The 20,203-nt window shown below is 42.3% G+C and overlaps 1 protein-coding gene across 6 annotated transcripts in view; it reads right to left on the bottom strand.

The window, feature by feature from the left end:
• LOC129714629 (R3H domain-containing protein 2) overlaps nt 1–20,203 on the bottom strand; it is a 169,723-nt gene that overhangs the window by 111,381 nt on the left and 38,139 nt on the right. Inside the window, exon 1 of one of the 6 annotated variants that reach the window (XM_055664326.1) lies at nt 17,317–17,800. The exons of the other annotated variants lie outside the window; for them this stretch is intronic. The gene's annotated coding sequence lies outside the window, so the exon portion shown is untranslated. Of the gene's footprint in view, nt 1–17,316; nt 17,801–20,203 lie in introns of those variants that run through there. 6 annotated transcript variants of the gene reach the window in all.

Raw genomic sequence — 20,203 nt, forward strand, 5'->3', positions numbered from 1 at the left:
TATGAAATACTAATACTGAACCCAGCGTGCCTGCTGTAAATGGTGAAGTCTACTTATATTCCGATTGACATTAAGGAAATGTTAACAGCTAAACACCTTTCTGTCCTTGACCTTTTCCATTGGCAGAGCGAGGCCACATTCAAACTGGAGAAACAGCACCTTATATAGACGCTGCTTACGTAGCTTGCATCTCAATGTGAACATCGAATTGTCAAACTTCAAGTAATACCTCGTTTTCCCCCCCCCCCTCCCCCTCCCCTCTTTTCCAGCTTGCTCTCCGCTATTACAATCAGTCTGAAGAAGGGCCCCCATGCCGAAACATCACCTGTCCATTTCCCCCCCTCCCACCACGGATGCTGCCCGACCCGCTGCGTTCCTCCAGCACTTTGTGCGCTTTGCTCAAGATATCAGCATCTGCAGTTCCTTGCAGCGAAAACACAATCAGTACGTTCCAAAGGAGGACAGCCGATAGCACCTTGCAAATCAGTGGTTGCAATCATTTATGAAGCTAAAATTTAGTATTAATAGGCAATAAGTATATTCAGTACAGGGCAATTTTGATGAGAAAAAAGGTCAGAATAAATATTTAAATTAATTAAACAGTTACGGCGCATAATTATTGTCGTCAAGCACAAACAGTCCTTTAGTGACGCTTCCGATATATAATGGAATAAACAATGCGATATACAGGCACGCGCATACAGTTCTGGTTTACATGTATATACACAAACATTGTGGATGGGAGCTGGCAGGAACATGACAGGGCAAGGGGAGAGAGCAAGAGATAAGGGGTGTGAAGGGAGTGATGTGGAAGAGAGGGAAGGTTCGGTGGGGGGGTCTGCTGCCGGGGGGGGGATTGAGTTGAGCAGAGAGAGGGGGTGGATGTCCACAGAAAGCTGGGACTGGCCGGCAGGGATGGGACGGCTGGTAGAGGAAGAGAAGTGTTGGCATAAAGTGGGGCGCAGTCGTTAGCTTGAGTGGAGGGGTGAGGGCAGGAAGCAGTGGGCTGCCAGGAGAGGAGGGGGGGTGTCAGAGACAACTGCAGCGTGCAAACGCTTTGCTCCTCTCCCCACCTACGGAAATTATAACCTGCACTGCCATCCCATGGCACCATCAAAGCTTTTAACACTGCAGCTGAACCATCCCAACCCAATGCATGGCAAACGAGCTCCACCTTGAAAGAACTAAATGAAATCCTGAGCATGTGAAAAATAGATTCAATTACAGTCTCCGTGAATAATTCAAAGTGCTTCATTAAATGATCCGAACAGTTAAAAAAAAAAGGCATCTCTAAATAACACATCTTGAAGGCATATTGCAAATGAATAAAATCATGATTTACAATAAGTTTAAACAGAATATATGTAAAGCTAGTCTCATGAATAAATCCGTTAACATTTCCTCGGATATTGTGGTGCCGAGAGGGAAAAGGGCTGCTATGGAAACCATGAAGATGACGACAGCTGTTCAGTAAGGGGAAAAAAATGGAATTAACATTTGGCAACCTGCTGGCTGTCAAAGCTTTCACTTAAGACTTTCAGAGCACAGAAAGATGACGTCATATTCTTTCAGGCATTCCCGGTCTTTTGAGCTAAATGCAATCTGTCTTGTATCCACCCAAAACACCATTGAAACACACAGGCGCACACTTGGAACAATAACGTTGCCTTCAAAATCGAGACAACTGCCAATGCTAAAATAGGCACCAAAATGCTGGAGCAACTCAGCGGGACAGGCAGCATCTCCGGGGAGAAGGAATGGGTGACGTTTCGGGAAGTGACGACCCAGAACGTTTTGTGTCTATCGTCAGTGGACAAAAATGCTGGAGAAACTCAGCGGGTGCAGCAGCATCTATGGAGCGAGGGAAATAGGCAACGTTTCGGGCCGAAACCCTTCGGTTTCGGCCCGAAACGTTGCCTATTTCCTTTGCTCCATAGATGATAATAATAATAATAATAACATATTTTATTGTCAATGCATATAAGTGCAACGAGATTTGGTATGCAGCTTCCATCCGATGTCATAACATAAATAGCTAATAAAATTTAGATTTAGATACCCCGAGAACATGGATTGTGAAAAGAACAGTAAAATAGTCAAAACAGTTCAAACAGTCTAAAGTGCAGATGTGTCTGTGTGACGTGACCATCCGAGGGAGAAAGTCCGGGGGGGGGGGGGGGGGGGGGGGGGGGCTGTTGCACCCCCGCTGAGTTTCTCCAGCATTTTTGTGTACCTTCGATGTTCCAGCATCTGCACAGTTCCTTCTTAAACACTTGTGTCTATCTTTGGTGTAAACCAGCATCTGCAGTTCCTTCCTACACATTGCTATTATCCTTATACTTTCACCAAGGTACACAGTGCAACCTGTTCCGAGCACTGACGGTATAAACAACTGCTTTGGAAGTAAGAGATACATAGTTGTTATTATAACTGCAATTCAGGTTTATGAACCATGCTGGGATAAAACCTTCATTGATCTGTTTCGTGTAAGGAAATGCAAGCCAAGATGAGAGGGCTTGTGAGCACAGAGTCAAAGCAAGACACAGTTTTGCCTTTACAGTGGCGAAATCAGAAGTATCAAGTTGTCATCCACCTTGTCAAACACAGTTTGCAACAAAAAGAGAAAAAAAAAATCAAAAAGAAACATTAATCAATTAGTAGATCAAGTGGGAATCATGGTCAGCCCTGAACTAGTAGTACAAAAACAGACAATAGGTGCAGGAGTAGAGGCCATTCGGCCCTTCGAACCGCCATTCAATATGATCATGGCTGCTCATCAAAAGTATCCCGTACCTGCCTTCTCTCCATACCCCCTGATCCCCTTAGCCACAAGGGCCACATCTAACTCCCTCTTAAATATAGCCAATGAACTGGCCTCAACTACCCTCTTTGGCAGAGAATTCCAGAGATTCACCACTCTCTGTGTGAAAATAAACCAAGTCTATTTGTACGTACGCAGATGAAGTGAGTTTTCTAAAATGTTACTTTAACCGAAGCAAGACTATGGCTGGTGTCTTGAAAGATCATAAAACGTCAAGGGCCTGTCCCACTTGTTTTCACGCGTTTTTTTCGGCGACTTGCCGGCACCCGTCATAGTCGCAGCTGGTCGCCGAAAATGTTCAAAATGTTGAAAATCCAGTGGCGATCAAAAAATGTACGACTCTTTGGGCGACTACTCGCGACCAAACAGGCGTCACATGTCGCGTAAGTGGGACAGGCCCTTAAGTTGCTGACGTTTTCATTTGGTCAGAGAAGCATGAATCAAGGCTTACGTGCGCATATTAGCACAATGCTTTGATTTCCGTTTATTTTCACCGCCAATGGGGATCATGACAGAAGCCTCCACGTGGCGATCCCTGGAAGCGACGACGCGATGCACTCTGCGTCAATTCTGTCAACGTTGGACGACGACAGAAGCTAACAGCGAGCGACATCATCTGACACACAAGCAAGAACGTGCCAAGCAATAACATCAATGTATTCAACAAATCCCTTGATATTCATTACCCTTTACTTTCTGGAAACTTCTGTTTAATATTTAGAAGAGTGAGAGGGGATCTTATAGAAACTTACAAAATTCTTAAGGGGTTGGACAGGCTAGATGCAGGAAGATTGTTCCCGATGTTGGGGAAGTCCAGGACAAGGGGTCACAGCTTAAGGATAAGGGGGAAATCCTTTAAAACCGAGATGAGAAGAACTTTTTTCACACAGAGAGTGGTGAATCTCTGGAACTCTCTGCCACAGAGGGTAGTTGAGGCCAGTTCATTGGCTATATTTAAGAGGGAGTTAGATGTGGCCCTTGTGGCTAAGGGGATCAGGGGGTATGGAGAGAAGGCAGGTACGGGATACTGAGTTGGATGATCAGCCATGATCATATTGAATGGCGGTGCAGGCTCGAAGGGCCGAATGGCCTACTCCTGCACCTAATTTCTATGTTTCTATGTTTCTAACTTTTATTCTAGAATTTGTAGTTTTTAAACACAAAGTCATTTTCCCACCATTGGGTGCCCATTATTAAGTCCTGCATTATTACTTTCATTATTAATAGTCTTCCCATTCCTTTGTATCTTCCGTCTCCAGCCCTAGTTAGTTTGAGACAGCAATTATTTGTAAAGACACCTAAATAATCACGCTGTAACAGTTGAAAATGGGCTGCACATGACAGGAGCTTTGATTAAAGTTTAGAAGCCTTTGTACATCTTCTCACAACGTAACGAATCGATACTTTTGATTGTAGTCACCAAACTGATGCGAGATCACATTGTTGCGAGACCCAAGTCACGGCTAATTGTTGATTATTTTATCCACACCATATACAGAACACTGAATAATTCAGCACCAGGCTATAAGCATTGAATAACTTCATGCGGATCATTTCACATTCATTTTTGCCAGCTCCAGCATTGAATTTCATAGCAAGGGATGGAGCTGTTTTGTGAGGCTAAGGTTTCACCTATAAACCTTCTAGCAATAAGGCAGATGAAAAAGGCAATCATAATTACCAGACTAGGTCGGCATAACATAGAAAATCCACAAACCTATCCTTTCAGCCTTATTTCGGGATGCATCCCGGGCAATGTTGATGACAGAAACTGTACCACAGTGACTGACTGAAGTGGCCAACTCTGCAACCACCGACCGTCAACCATCATTGACCGACCGGAAAGACGTGATATAGAAGATGGCCGGACACGAGGAAGAAGCCTTATTTCAAAAGTTTAAAAATTATAATAATATCTGTGATCTCCAGGTATTCAGTGAGTGCAGAATTTCCTGCCCAAAAAACTATGCCCACAAAATTAAAAGATACAGGTGCAACGTAACTGACACAATGCACAAGTTGGACCACATGACGTACAATTTCATTTGCTTTCCATTCCTTAAATTTTCAAATTGAATGAGACCCTGATTAAGATCATCAAACACAGCGCTTGGATCAAGTCATTTGTGCTACATATGCCCCGAGTCTGTTACATTGGAGAGAATAAACCTTTCTTTTTTAAATGGCACACACAGACACAGACACAGACACAGACACAGACACAGACACACAGACACCTTCAGTAACAATTGCCGTGTGGTGAATGTGGAGCAGAAATTCATGAATTACTGCGGTGAAGTTCAAATCAACCAACTGCCTGCAAGACATACGTTGACATCAGATCAAGGAAAGGAAGCTAATGTTCAGTTTGAAGAAAAGCATTTTATAAAAAAACTAGGTCAAAGTCTCAGTCCACTTTTCTTTGAAATTGAACAGAATGTATAACAGTTTAAAAGCTAAGAATTTAGTCCACCTGGTAACTGGTTCATTGTACACTGCTAGCAATACATAATGTACTTCACCCCATCAAATATTTAAAAGAATGGGCTGCATTAATGATGAAGAAATAGTTATTAATCTGGTATTCCAGACAAGATACTTCAACGTACACCAGCTACATTTGCCCAAGGAATAGGTACATAGATGTTGGCTCCCAAACATACTGCCCCTACAAATTGGATTCCATTGAACTATGGTTAGTGCAAGCCATCTACTTTTTGCATTAAACTAACATTGTATAGTTGGAGTTCACTATCAGACATTTTTGTACATGCACTCTTTTATGCCCCTGTCCCACTTAGGAAACCTGAACGGAAACCTCTGGAGACTTTGCGCCCCACCCAAGGTTTCCGTGCGGTTCCCAGAGGTTTTTGTCAGTCTCCCCATCTGCTTCCACTACTTGCAACCTCCGGCAACCACCTGCAACCTCCAGGAACCGCATGGGAACCTTGGGTGGGGCGCAAAGTCTCCAGAGGTTTCCGTTCAGGTTTCCTAAGTGGGACAGGGGCATTACTCTCTCTCGCTCTCTCTCCCCGTGTGTTTGGGTGAAAAAAATGTGCGTTTTTTTTTTTCCCCCTAAAGAATGATCCAAATAAATCTCAAGTGTTCAAGAAGGAACTGCAGATGCTGGAAAATCGAAGGTAGACAAAATTGCTGGAGAAACTCAGCAGGTGCGGCAGCATCTATGGAGCGAAGGAAATAGGCAACGTTTCGGACCGAAACGTTGCCTATTTCCTTCGCTCCATAGATGCTGTTGCACCCGCTGGGTTTCTCCAGCAATTTTGTCCACCTCCAAATAAATTTCCGTGGTCACCACTAACCTACCACCATACCAGTGATTCCCAAAATAAATGCTGAATCCAGTAATTGCCACAAATGCAACTGGCATATATAAACCTTGATGGGATAAACACATTGGGCATAGGATGCGTTTAATCTTTAGCGTACAGTACTGGTTACGTTGATGTCTCCAGCTTGCCAAAGGTCTTCTGCATCACATACGATAATAATGGGAAGATCCAAAATACAGTGATTTTTGATTCCATCTAAACGAGAGTGAGAGTGGGCGAGAGACCACACACGCACACGAAAGAACAAAGCCTTGGTGGCAAACTTTTCATAAAAGAAATGAACACCTAGCCCATTGCGCCATCTGTCGTCCCACTTTCGGGTTTGGCCCGAAACGTTGCCCATTTCCTTCGCTCCATAGATGCTGCCGCACCCGCTGAGTTTCTCCAGCACTTTTGTCTACCTTCGATTCTCCAGCATCTGCAGTTCCTTCTTGAACAATACAAGTTAAGCTATTTTAGTTGACTGAGAACCTTTTTTTTAATAAAAGCTAGATGCTTGATGTCAATGCTAGCTCATAAGTTTCTCCTGTGCTGGGAACTGCAGTATCATTTCTCCAGAGGTCAAATCATACGTTTATTCCCAGAAGGTAGAAATCAGCAAGGGAGCATCATCAATTGCATAATACACTGTCCTCAAGAAATCATAAAAACTTTGTTTTGCAGTCTGATAACATCTCCTGCATTCAGAACGTGCAACATAAGACAAATGGTTATAAAGTTCACAAATACTCATGCCTGGTTTATAATTATAATCATTGGCCCACATGCAAACTTTAAGGTTTTACAGTTTCACTTAAGTGTGATAACATCCTACAGCACAAACTGGCGTGTTTGCGTTAGCCAAGTATCTGTATTCTCATAACCGATAAACATCTGAAAGGATAGTCAGAAGAGCGAAGGAAATAGGCAACGTTTCGGGCCGAAACGTTGCCTATTTCCTTCGCTCCATAGATGCTGCTGCACCCGCTGAGTTTCTACAGTTTTTTTTTGTGTACCTAGCCTACAAACCTGTACGTCTTTTGGAGTGTGGGAGGAAAACGGAGATCCGGGGAAAAACCCACACAGGCAACGGGGAGAACGTACAAACTCCGTACAAACAAAAAAAAAAATGAAATTATTCAATTTATTGTCATTGTCAGTGTACAGTACAGAGACAACGAAATGCATAGTCGTACCCGTAGTCTGGATCGAACTCGGGTCTCTGGTGCTGTAAGGCAGCAACTCTACCGCTGCGCCCAATGTGCAGGCTGCAGGAGGAAAGAGGAGATGTAAACTCCTGATCGTTATCAAATGGTTCCTGGTGGAAGTGTGCAAAATGTACTTCAGACGAGAACAGGAATTAAACCAGCTGTGCTCAAATATCCTTCGAATATGGGTTCCCGTGCCACAAATAGCCACACGGGCAAGATGCTGGGGGAATTGTACGATAACAACCTCAGGAGAGAAAGGGAGAAAATGAGAGTGAACTGTACACCACTCACTCTATAGAACCAATAACTATAACACTTAACATGATATCATTACTTAAACAGTTAGCAACATATACTCGAGGCCAAAGCTTAATGGACAATGAGGAAAGGGAAAAAAACAGATTAAGCATTCCTACTATTGTAACTGAGAGATAGCAAGCAGTATTTTACAGAGCTCAAAATTACAGATTTCAATAGCTGACAATTAACACTGTAAGGCTTCAATTTCCAGATATTAACTTATTGGTTTCATGAGTTCCCATTATAAGAGAATAGTAAGACTATCTTCTAACACACACAACTCAATTTACTGAAGAACCCCTAACCGGCTGACCTCTAACGTATCACAATTAAAAATGTCTCCCACTTCATTCTGTGTACAGCACCGAGATTTTCACCACGTGCTGTAGTCGTCCCCTCTTCAAAAACAGAGATTTAAAGTGTTTAAGAAGGAACTGCAGATGCTGGAAAATCGAAGGTAGACAAAAGTGCTGGAGAGACTCATCGGGTGCAGCAGCATCTATGGAGCAAAGGAAATAGGCAACGTTTTGGGTCTGAAGGAGGGTTTCGGCCCGAAACGTTGCCCATTTCCTTCGCTCCATAGATGGCAATGGAGGAGGCCCAGGACAGAAAGGTCGGATTCGGAATGGGAGGGGGAGTTGAAGTGCTGAGCCACAGGGAGAAAAGGTTGGTTAATGCGGACTGAGCGGAGGCGTTCGGCGAAACGATCCCCAAGCCTACACTTGGTCTCACCGATGTAGTTTTGTCTACCTTCATGTATCTGTACGCTGTAAATGGCTCAATTGTAATAATGTATCGTCTTTCTGCTGGCTGGTTAGCACGCAACAAGAAGTTTTTCACTGTACCTCGGTACACATGACAATAAACTAAACTGTAAATCTGCGTGCTGTTACGCTTATTGGTCTGGTAAGACGCAGCCAGGGAGAATTGTATTGCTCCGTCGTTGGTACATATGACAATTATCCATTCTCGACTGGATTCTCTTGAACCTTAAAGAGTCATGACCTGCAATGCCATATGGACTCCTCCCCATACAGTCATACAGCACAGAAACAGGGCCTTCAGCCCAACACCTCTGCCGACCAAACACACACTTATTTGCCTGTGTTTGACCCATAATCCAGCTACCCAGTCCAAATATATTTTAAATGTTTTTATTGGACCTGCCTCAATCACTTCCTCTGGCAGGTTCTCCCAATAACTCTATACTTCCTGGGTTACAAAGTTGCCCCTCTGGATCCCATTTGATGATGTTCCATTTTCGAGCACCAACTCCCTTCATATATTGATCATAAAAGTCCTCTTTCTCCACTTCCCAAGCCTTTTGCACCCCCCCCCCCAAAAAAAAACGGTGAGAGCTCTCACTAGCTTATGAATACCCCCCTTTTCTGCAAGAACACAGTACAGCGCTACATCGGAAAACTAGGGAATACCCCGACTGTTCTACCCGATAATCTATGGTCACAATTGCTAGATGAGACAATTATTGCAAGCTTTGGCCTAATTGAATGTCAGAACAGTAACTAAACAATCACATAGAATCTACCTCCGTTTACTAACTTCTCAACTAACTATAATAGTTGTTTGCAAGATTCCTCTTCCTTGTTTAAGTTGCATCAGTCGATCATAGAAACATAGAAAAACATAGAAATTAGGTGCAGCAGTAGGCCATTCGGCCCTTCGAGCCTGCACCGCCATTCAATATGATCATGGCTGTTCATCCAACTCAGTATCCCATACCTGCCTTCTCTCCATACCCCCTGATCCCCTTAGCCACAAGGACCACATCTAACTCCCTCTTAAATATAGCCAATGAACTGGTCTCAACTACCCTCTGCGGCAGAGAGTTCCAGAGATTCACCACTCTCTGTGTGAAAAAAGTTCTTCTCATCTCGGTTTTAAAGGATTTCCCCCTTATCCTTAAGCTGTGACCCCTTGTCCTGGACTTCCCTAACATCGGGAACAATCTTCCTGCATCTAGCCTGTCCAACCCCTTAAGAATTTTGTAAGTTTCTATAAGATCCCCTCTCAATCTCCTAAATTCTAGAGAGTATAAACCAAGTCTATCCAGTCTTTCTTCATAAGACAGTCCTGACATCCCAGGAATCAGTCTGATCAAGCACACACCACGATGTCTTAACCCATCACAACATTTGAATAGGGTGCAACAGACTGCAGTGTTACCCAGTTCCTATTCAGTGTATTTTTGTGTTTCATTCATTTTCAGTTTTGATTTAATTCTAGGTCATTTCCCATTGCAGTAATTTGACGTTTCCGTAATAGCCCAATTAATTAATCAGAGGAAGCTTTTCTTCATAATGTTCTACTGTCCTACCTATGGCAGCATCAAAACCCATTCACCCCAACAATGTAATGACTGATTGCTCCGGGGCCTATGTAGCAATGGTTTCTGAGAAAATGCCATGTCTGCAGTGTACGCTTAAATATAATATCTGCAAGAATTTACTAGACTGGAATAGATTAGATTTGTGCCAGAAAACAAACAGATCATAAACTCATTAACTTTTTGGCACATGGTGCAAGTTTGTCAGTATTCCACCATTCATAACATAGACATTTACAGCAAAAGAGATAGCCATTGGGCCTTGTGGCCAAAACTCACCAAAAATGGACATTGGGTTAACCCGACTTCTCGGCTCAGTTCACTGCCCTGCAGGTTATGACTCTTTTAAGTGATCAGACAGGTACTTTTAAAATGTGATGAAGTATTCTACTTTCATCACCATTTTAGGCAGAGAGTTCCAGATCCCTACAACTCATTAGGAATAATGCATTTTTGAAATTATTTGTTTAAGTTATTGGAGCAGAATTAGGCCATTCAGCCCATCAAGTCTACTCTTCCATTCAAGCATGGTTGATCTATCTTTCCCTCTCAACCCCATTCTCCTGCCTTCTCCCCATAACCTCTGATGCCCGTACTAATCAAGAATCTATCTATCTATCTCACTGTCAAAATATCCATTGACTTGGCCTCCACAGCCATCTGCGGCAATGAATTCCACATAATCCAACTGCTCTCCAATACTTCTACCAGCTAATTTAAACATATCCCACCTAGTTTTAGTCCACTAAGAGAGATGGGTAATTCTTGCTCACCGGGTCTAGGCCTCCCAAGATTCTGAAGATAATCTATACTCAATCTCGTTCCCCTGCCCCACACTTCACCTCTCCCCTCAACAAAAAAAAAAGGAAAACAACCCGAGCATATTCACAACCATAATAATACTTTATTAGCCAAGCATGTTTTGCAACATACGAGGAATTTCATTTGCCATAGTCATACCAATAAAAAGCAACAGAACACACAAAATACATTTTAACATAAACATCCACCACAGTGATTCCTCCACATTCCTCACTATGATGGAAAGCGGAAAAAAGTTCAATCTCTTCCCTTCTTTGTTCTCCCGCGGTCGGGGGCCTCGAGTGTTCCGTTGACGGGACGATCTTGACTCCCGTAGCCTGTGGTGTTTGGGCCCTCCGCGTCGGGGCAATCAAGCTCCTGCATCCGGGGGGGGGCCGTAAGAATCTCAGCTCCCCCATGCCGAGCGATCTGGAACCCGGGTTGGGGCTGGTCGAACCTTCAGCGGCGTTGGAGCTCCCGACATCGTCGGTCTCTACCTGAAACTGCGAGCTCCTTGATGTTAAAGTCTGCAGGACTTAGGAGTCACTCTCCTAATGCTACAATTCTTTCGACTTGGTAACATCTTAGTAAATCACCACTGTACCTTCTCAATTGTTCCTGTCGGCTGGCGATGAGAGCTTTATCAAGTACTCCAGTGAACAAGATCAACTTGCAGGTGGTAGTTTAAAAATATGCACTTCAGATTGAACACAATTCTGCTCCAGAATTATGACCAATACTACAATTGTTTCAGCACCAAAGCTGCAATATAATAATAGTCCTTGTAGAAATAGAGAATGAAGAGGCAAAACATCAACTTTGGCTCATATATTCGAGTGAATGGTTTACCATTGAAGTGCAAGCAGAATACTGAGGGCACTTCATTCCTTGATACCTTTGTGTGATGCACATGGCACTGTAATTTTGGTGTGTATATACTCCATTGCATGCATGACCACAATGGCTTTTCCGTGAAATTCTGGTTCAGCCAAAGTAATAACCAGGGGGGAGAAATGGAGGAAAGTGGCCAGAATAAAGTTTATAGAAAATAACCTGGGACAATATTTTCTGCCTTACAAATATTTTATTGAAGAAATGGGTTTGCTGACCATGGGCTTGATAAAGCAGAGATGGGAGGTACATCCTGATGCTTTCACTGTTGATGCAAAACTCAACATTGTTCTTTGGAATGCTATCACCAAGGGACAGCATAGAGATGGAAACTAGGAAGGGGGCCAAGGATAGAGGGGCAATGGTGCAGCAGTGGGAAGAGAGGCTGCAGATGCTTTTCAAGTCAAGAGAGTTTATTGTCATGTGTCCCAGATAGGACAATGAAATTCTTGCTTGCTGCAGCACAACAGAATATTGGAAGCAAAAATACTGAACAGTTCAGTTCAATATACACATAAATAAGCAGATAAAGTGCAATGGGCTGTTACAGTTAAGAGTCTGTTTGTTGGTGTGTTGAATAGCCCGATGGCTGTGGGGAAGAAGCTGTTCCTGAACCTGGATGGAACAGATTTGTTGTGACAATGGCAAATCCAGATAAATCATTCTCAAGCCTTCAGATACAGGGTTTTTTTGCAAAGACAAACATTAGCCAGAAACAAGTTCAAAGATATTGGAAATGGACTATGTTCGCAAGGTCTGAAGAAGGGCCTCAACCCGAAACATCACCAATTCCTTCTCTCCAGAGATGCTGCCTGTTACTCCAGCATTTTGTTTCTATCTTCGGGAATAACAGTACTTTTCTTTGAATGTGCAATAACAGCAAAATTGTAGAGGTGATGGAGAGTATCCAGGAAAGAAGTATCAAAAATATCACCTAAAATAAGAATGAAGAAGGGAAGTCATATGCCTGTAAATTTGTTGGAACAGGGTCGAGGAAGCAGAAAATGGGTCACATGGGGAAAACCATCGCAGAAAGCATGAGCTTTACATGTGAGCACAGCATATCCAAGTCCTTTTATGACTGAATAAGAATCTTGTGCAATCTTTCAGCAGCTGCAATTAAGACTGTCAGAGCCAAATACAGAAAGCAATAATTAGCAATATAAACCACAGTCCTGTCTGCTGAAATTCACGATCAAGAATAGTGGCACATCCTCAGCACCCCACAAAAATAACAACATCGACAGCTCATTTAGAAAGTTGTTAACCATTTAACGAAACTCGATTGCCTCAGCAACACAAAAAAAAATCAGTTTTAGATTAAAAACATACTTGAGTGAAAACACACACAGTGATAGGATCGGTCCGAACACATTACTAAAATGCGATTTTAAGACATCTTAAAATCACTCACTATAGTCCACTTACATATTGCAGAAGCACCATGGTTCTAGAAAGATGAAGGTACACAAAAAAGCTGGAGAAATTCAGCGGGTGCAGCAGCATCTATGGAACGAAGGAAATAGGCAACGTTTCGGGCCGAAACCCTTCGTCAGACTGAATGCGTGTGTCGCAAAAAGTCAGACCCACACTTGCACTTCAGTTCAAAAAATGCTTCGGTTGAGCTTGATCAATTTGTTATATTTGTGATTTAAGTTAATGTTTAAAAAAGGGGGAAAAATATATATATATTTTTTTTAATGGAATTAAATTAAGAAATGGAACATTCAGCAAACTGAAATGTTGATGTTAAAAGATCATAGGAGTTATTGGCACACCATGACAAAGTGAGATAGGAATGTGGAGGGCCATTAAATGATCTATGATTGCATGTATCCAGGACAGCATGACAGATATTTTTATTATACAAGTTTGCATGTATGACACACATACAAATATATGCACATGGTGCAGCATGACTCAATGTGTCAAGGCTGCACTTATCAGCTCTGCTAAAACAATCTATTTGCAGCTCTTATTAGAGGTGGTAGTGTGGGTAGGATTTGGATCTTTCGAAAAAAAAAAAAAATGTGGTACGCAGCTCGGCATAGATGAGTCTTTGACGGCCTGTTCTGCTCCCTTCCCCCTCCCGCTCTTTCCCTGGTTATCCAGTTTGCACCCCCCTTCATTCGGCCTAGGCTCTTCCGCTCATTAAGGTTTCTGGCGGAGAGAAAAAAAAATGCAGGCAAGTAAATGAATGAATCAGCAGCAGCCCCCGAGGGCAGCGTGGGATGCTTCAGCTTGTGGGAGAAAGGCTCTTTATGTGCGATGCTTGGACAATGAGGGAGTCGACAAGGCGGTTTCAAAGCTGCCTTCATAACAAAGCCCCACCTCCAGAAAACAGTGACGACTTTAACAACAAAAAGCCAATTGAGAATCTGACCCGGCACTTTGAATATTTAAGCATTTTACTCGTTTTTAAAAAAAAATGAAGACATTCTCCTCTCTCTTCCCCACCCCCTTCCCCCAACACACAATCAGTGCAAAAGCTCACTTTCCGTGGAGCTAAATATTCGATTCAGGAATATTCCATTGAAAAATATGCCGCCATTCATAATATTTGGTGAATAAACTTCAAATTGCAGTCATACATCTGCAATTATTGCCCAGAAATGTTGCTGTAAACTCGCGGGGCAGTGGCTGATTGCGAGGAATATTAAAATTGCAAAGATGCAAGAACTAGCGGTTAGGAGGTGCTTCCCTGAAAATAATACGACATCACTTTCTAAAAATAACAATAGATTTAGACAGGGGTTTCACTGCAACCCTCTGCTAGGTAGCTTCCTGTTCATTGGCCTTGTCATGGTCCAATCAGGCTCAGATCTTCATAGCAACACTGTCGGCAGTCAAATTAACCATTTGTGGGATTTTCCATCAGTGATAATTTATAAGGTCAGAGGGAATCAAACGCCACCATCGCCACGAGTTACTTAAGAAAATACATTCGAAAACAGAGACAATAGATAGCTTGGCGTGTGTCAGAACACATTCTGCAACAACAAAAAGGACTGGTGAAGGAGCAAAATATACAGTTAGCCACGGGACTGCTAAGGACAACACTTAGCAATGTACCTCGCCGCTTCAGCTTGAAGTGTGCCCTACAAAGATTTTCCACCCTTGTTCATTGGGATCTGCATTTCACATAATTAAATAATTCTTCCATTCATTTTGCCCATTGATTTGCTTTGCCCTGCTGTGACCTACTTACGAATATCCTTCCTCTCCCTCTCATTCACATAATTCAGAACTGCATTCATATTGAACGGAATTTTTTTTTTTTTTTTTTTTTTGTATCTCAAGGATTAACTGGATTTTTCCATTAGCTTTAACAACCACCTAATCAAAACGGCAGCTGAATGTGACTTTACTGCAGATAGCTCGGACAAAGCAAATAAAAAGAGCTTAGCTGAAACCAATGCAACGTAATGTAATAATGCTGGTTTCATTCGTACTTGCATTCCATTGCATCCTGACTAATAATCATCCCTCACTTAACAGATGATCCGATCAAAATCACACTGTTGTTTGCGAGATTATATTTATTGCGCACAAATTAGCTGCTGTATTTTGTGCACTGCCAACCGAGACACTTTGAAACTTATTAACTGTAAAACACTTGGGATCCTCTGAAAGGTACTATATAAATGCAGGCCATTTAAACCCCCCCCCCCCCCAAATTGCTAAACAAAGTACGATCACGATAGATTTTATAATCTAGTGTGGAATGCCATACATAATAATTCAACAAGTATGCATAAGATCTCAATTGTCCCGAAGACTCAGTGCTTCCGACAATTGACATTCTATCAACAAGGAGCTACTGGAGTCACCAGGATACAGGAGCAATTGGGGGGGGGGGGGGGGGGGGGGGGGGGGGGGGGGGGGGGGGGGGGGGGGGGGAGGGGGGGGGGTAAGAAAGGAAAAGACACTCCACATCATAAAAAGCAGAGCTACATGCTGCAATTGCTTAGTAACTCCAAATCTTAATGGTAGCATTTAGCACAAAGTGATCAACTCCCTTCAGACTCACAAAAACAAACACAAAAAAACTCGGATGCCAATAGATGCACAATGACATGAAAGTTGACCAAACTGAACCAACATTTGGACGACTTAAGCATCTGAGAATTCGACATACTGCATCTCAGTTTATTAATGCCACCTCTCCTACCAGGTGCCATTCATTTATGATGAAGAAACACAGACAAAACTTTCAAATACAGCCTTGGCGTACAACACTCTGCACCTACAGTCACACTGAGTATTTGGTGTTCTCATAATTTTTTGAGATAAAAAAAAAAAAAAGGGGGACATGCATTCAAGGATATTTCTAGTGATGCGATAGAAGAATTTCACAGTGCAACCAAAATAATGTGCAATATCCAGGTCCTAACATGCAAAGCAGAGTTTCTTACAAATAACCACAGCCAACACAACATTTTTGCCACGTTTTTAAAAAATATTCTAGTTAACCGATCTTTAAAATTCAGCGTACCAAAAATCCATCAAAAATGTGAAAAATAAGTGACTCCAGATACAGCAAAAGGTGTTAATGAAAATGCAAAGTTGACTCTTTCAATGAAGGAAAGATAGTGGTCAGCCTACAGCAAAGAACAGTTCACCTTCCCATAAACAGAAGTAGGAAATTCAAATTACTTTGAATGAGGATTGATCGGATAACAAAATTATACCTTCCTTTGCAATTACATTTCTTGGCCTTTTATCGGGTCTCCATCGTAATCTGAAGGATGCTGACCACTTATCAATGTAGATGCGAGGCACAGAACAGTTGACTTACTTGACCCGAAAATAGATGTATATTGAAAGATAGTCAATATATTTCATGCTATGTACTGTATTTTATATTTATTTATTACTCATCGTTTCTTTAAAGCACTTAGAGAACTTAAAAAAAAGTCATTGCATTCCATTCTCCTTTCCATTAAATAAATCTTTTCTAAATTAGAGTTATTTTCCCCTCGATGCAATTACGCTAAAATCCTTCTGCCTTTTAACAAGGCTTTAATGGCATTTAACAAGCACATCTTCGCTTTGCTAATTTCATAAACACATTCTAATCCAGAAGGAACGATGGAAATGTGGCCTCTTTGACTGCACTTGATCACTTATTTACTCATATTGGCCATTTCATAAAAACTAATACTTTCAGTAACAGATTGCCTGCGTGACTGACAGATCAATGGCCCAGACAGAGCCCGTGTCTAAAAACCTGTGGAGAAGTAAATGGGGAAAGAAAGAAGAGAGAAGTGATGGGGAAAAGACAATCCTGAAATATCAAGACTTTAAGCAATACAGCAAGGGGCAAAACCCCAGCATCCGCTCACCACAGCATTGCAATCCATCTCATTTTGTCCGTATTCAACCAGCCAACATTCATTATGAAAATCAAAATCTCTACTGAGTGACAGAATTTGACAAAGATTTAGTCCAGTGGTTTTAGAAGACTCATTCCAGTCTTCAAAAAGACAAAATCAAAATACCAACTATGTTTAATGCAGACTTTAAAAAAGCATCTGAAATTTCAAGTACATGCCAATGTGCCAGCAGCACTTACCAAAAAAACTAGAACAGCTTCGAAACAATGTAAAATCAACTTACCACAGCAACATTTGTTGTTTTATACCGGGGAGGGCATTCTGTTTACACAGGGAGACTTGATTGCTAGAATCAATTGCATTATAACATACCATGCATCCAATTCACCAAATGACTAAATCCTCGTCTCCGAGAAAGCCCCCATTGCTGCGACAAGCCAATTGTTCTTACAAGGAGCTCAGCATCAGACTTCCTCCAGCTGCTGAATGAGAGGTCATTGGGAGCCGAGCCAAATTTGAACACTTCACAGATACAGCTCCACCACGTCCTTTTTTGTAGGAGCGTCAGAGCACACTGCTATTCCTCCCCTGTGCTTATTTTAGCCCAGACAAGATGATTTGCTGAAAACAAAATCAATGCAGAGCTTTCTCTGTGCACTTGCAAAAAGAAAAAAGAAAAAATGTTTCATTCAAATTGACACCGCAGCTGCTGTGGACAGACTTTTCCATTTGTGGAAAGCAAACTGCTTCCCGTTAAGATTTCTTTCTAATAACAATCCGTTGCAACACTCAAAAGCGATGAAAATAGCATTTTCTTGAGAGTAAGTCACACCAGTCTGGGGCAGTTTGGAGCATGAAAAAAGGGAAGGGAAAACGAGCTTGGGGAATTCCTTCCATGTCACATCCATGAATCAGTCTGCACTCGAGCATGCTCATGTGCTACATCCCGCCCATCCTCAAAATAGGTAGGGAAGAAAATCAAACACAATTCTCAACATCTTTTTTTAAACAAAAATGCACAAAATTAGCAAACATAACACAAAGATCAATTGAAACGTCAAATTTGGGGATTTAGCAAACTCGAGGCAAAATGTTGGCAAGGTGTTTTTCAGTTGCTCGTTCGTACAGGTAGCGCCTACTCCGTTCTAGCATTTCCAATTGAGCACATTGCTAATCATTGATAATGGAGCAATAAGAATCGGGACTTGCTACCACAAGATGTAGATGAAGCGAATAGATGCACTCACAGTGGTGTCTTTCTCCATGCCAAGGGAGAATCCAACTGCCCTCTCCTCTCCCACATTAACAAGACTAAGATTGCTAATGCCCCTGTCCCACTTAGGAAACCTGAACGGAAACCTCTGGGGACTTTGCGCCCCACCCAAGGTTTCCATGCGGTTTCCATGCGGTTCCTGGAGGTTTTTGTCAGTCTCCCTACCTGCTTCCACTACCTGCAACCTCTGGCAACCGCCTGCAACCTCCGGGAACCGCACGGAAACCTTGGGTGGGGCGCAAAGTCTCCAGAGGTTTCCGTTCAGGTTTCCTAAGTGGGACAGGGGCATAACTTTCTGTTGGCAAGACTGCCATCAAAACAGTACCGGATTTCTACTGCACCACCTCTATTAAACTAAGGAGGGGCTCCACCATTTACTAAAACGATTGAATTTCAACCTCTCAAAAATGTGACCAGTAAAAGGTCAAGCTGTGGTGATATCTCGGTAGAAATGAATATCAACAAAGCCATGCAATACACTCCTTGGCAAGTCCTCTTTAAATTAACATCTCTGCACCTGCTTTAAGCATCAGGAAAAGCATTTTTAAAAATTAAGGACAAAAAAATCATGGTCCTTCAAGGTTGGGTAGTTCAATATTGTCAATTATTAATAGAGCCATGAGCATAAAGAGGCATCTCTCTTTTCCTTGGAGAAAGCTCTGAGCGTGGGCAGCACCAATCTTAAACTACATTCATTCAATGGCTGCAATGAACTCGTTCTGTCAGAACTCAAAGTAGACCTCAATGAGCAACGATGAAGCAAAACAACTAAATACTTAACATGAATTATTCAAGTTGTGAACTGATGTACGGCTCAATTCTAATGAACCGATTTAGTCAAGATCAACATAACACTTAGTTATGCTATTTGGTCGATGGCACCATTTGCCGTTTGCACTATTTACACGAAAACACTCCAAAATAGTGACAACACTCAAATCTCAGTACTTTTTTATCAGAAGTTAAGTAGCCTCAAACTCTGTTAAACAAGTTACAATACAGCAAATGCCTACGAAAGGAACTGCAGATGCTGGTTTACACCAAAGATAGACACAAAATTCTGGAGTAACTCAGCAAGATAGGCAGCATCTCAGGAGAGAAGGAACGGGTGACGTTCCGGATCTGAAGAAGGGTCTTGACCCGAAACGTCACCCATTCCTTCACCTATGTGTGTTTACCCGATCTATTCCTCTCACGATTTTGCACACCTCCATAAGATCACTCCAAGGAACAGATTCCAGGCTGCTCAACCACTACCTAATGTTTACGCCCTCTAGTCCTGGCAACATCCTGGCAAATCTTCTCTGCACCCTTTCCAGCTTGACAACATCTTTCCTATAACATGGTGCCCAAAAATGAACCCAATACTCTAAATGCAGTCTCACCAACATCTTATACAACTGCCACATGATCTCCCAACTTCTATACTTAATACTCTGACTGATGAAGGCTAATGTGCCAAATGCCTTTTTGACCATCCTATCTACCTGCAATGCCACTTTCGAGGAACTATGTACCTGCACTCCAAGATCCCTCTGCTTGATAACACCCCCCACAGGCCTACCATTCATTATGTAGGTCATACCTATTTTGGACTTCCCAAAATCCAACAACTCCATTTCTCTGCATTAATATTCCATTAACCATTCCTCAACCCACCTGCCAACTGATCAAGATCCTGCTGCATTTTTTGACAACCATCTTTACTATCTACACTTTTGTCTCATTTGCAAACTTGCTAATCATGCCATGTACGTTCTTATCCAAATCATTGATGTAGATGACAAACAGCAATGCACCCAAAGCCAAACCTTGAGGCACTCCACTAGTCACAAGCCTCAAGTATGAAAAGCAACCTTCCACCATCACCCTCTACTTCACTCCAAATCCAAAGGAT

This window comes from Leucoraja erinacea, chromosome 40 (assembly GCF_028641065.1).
Source record: "Leucoraja erinacea ecotype New England chromosome 40, Leri_hhj_1, whole genome shotgun sequence".
NCBI lineage: Eukaryota > Metazoa > Chordata > Chondrichthyes > Rajiformes > Rajidae > Leucoraja > Leucoraja erinaceus.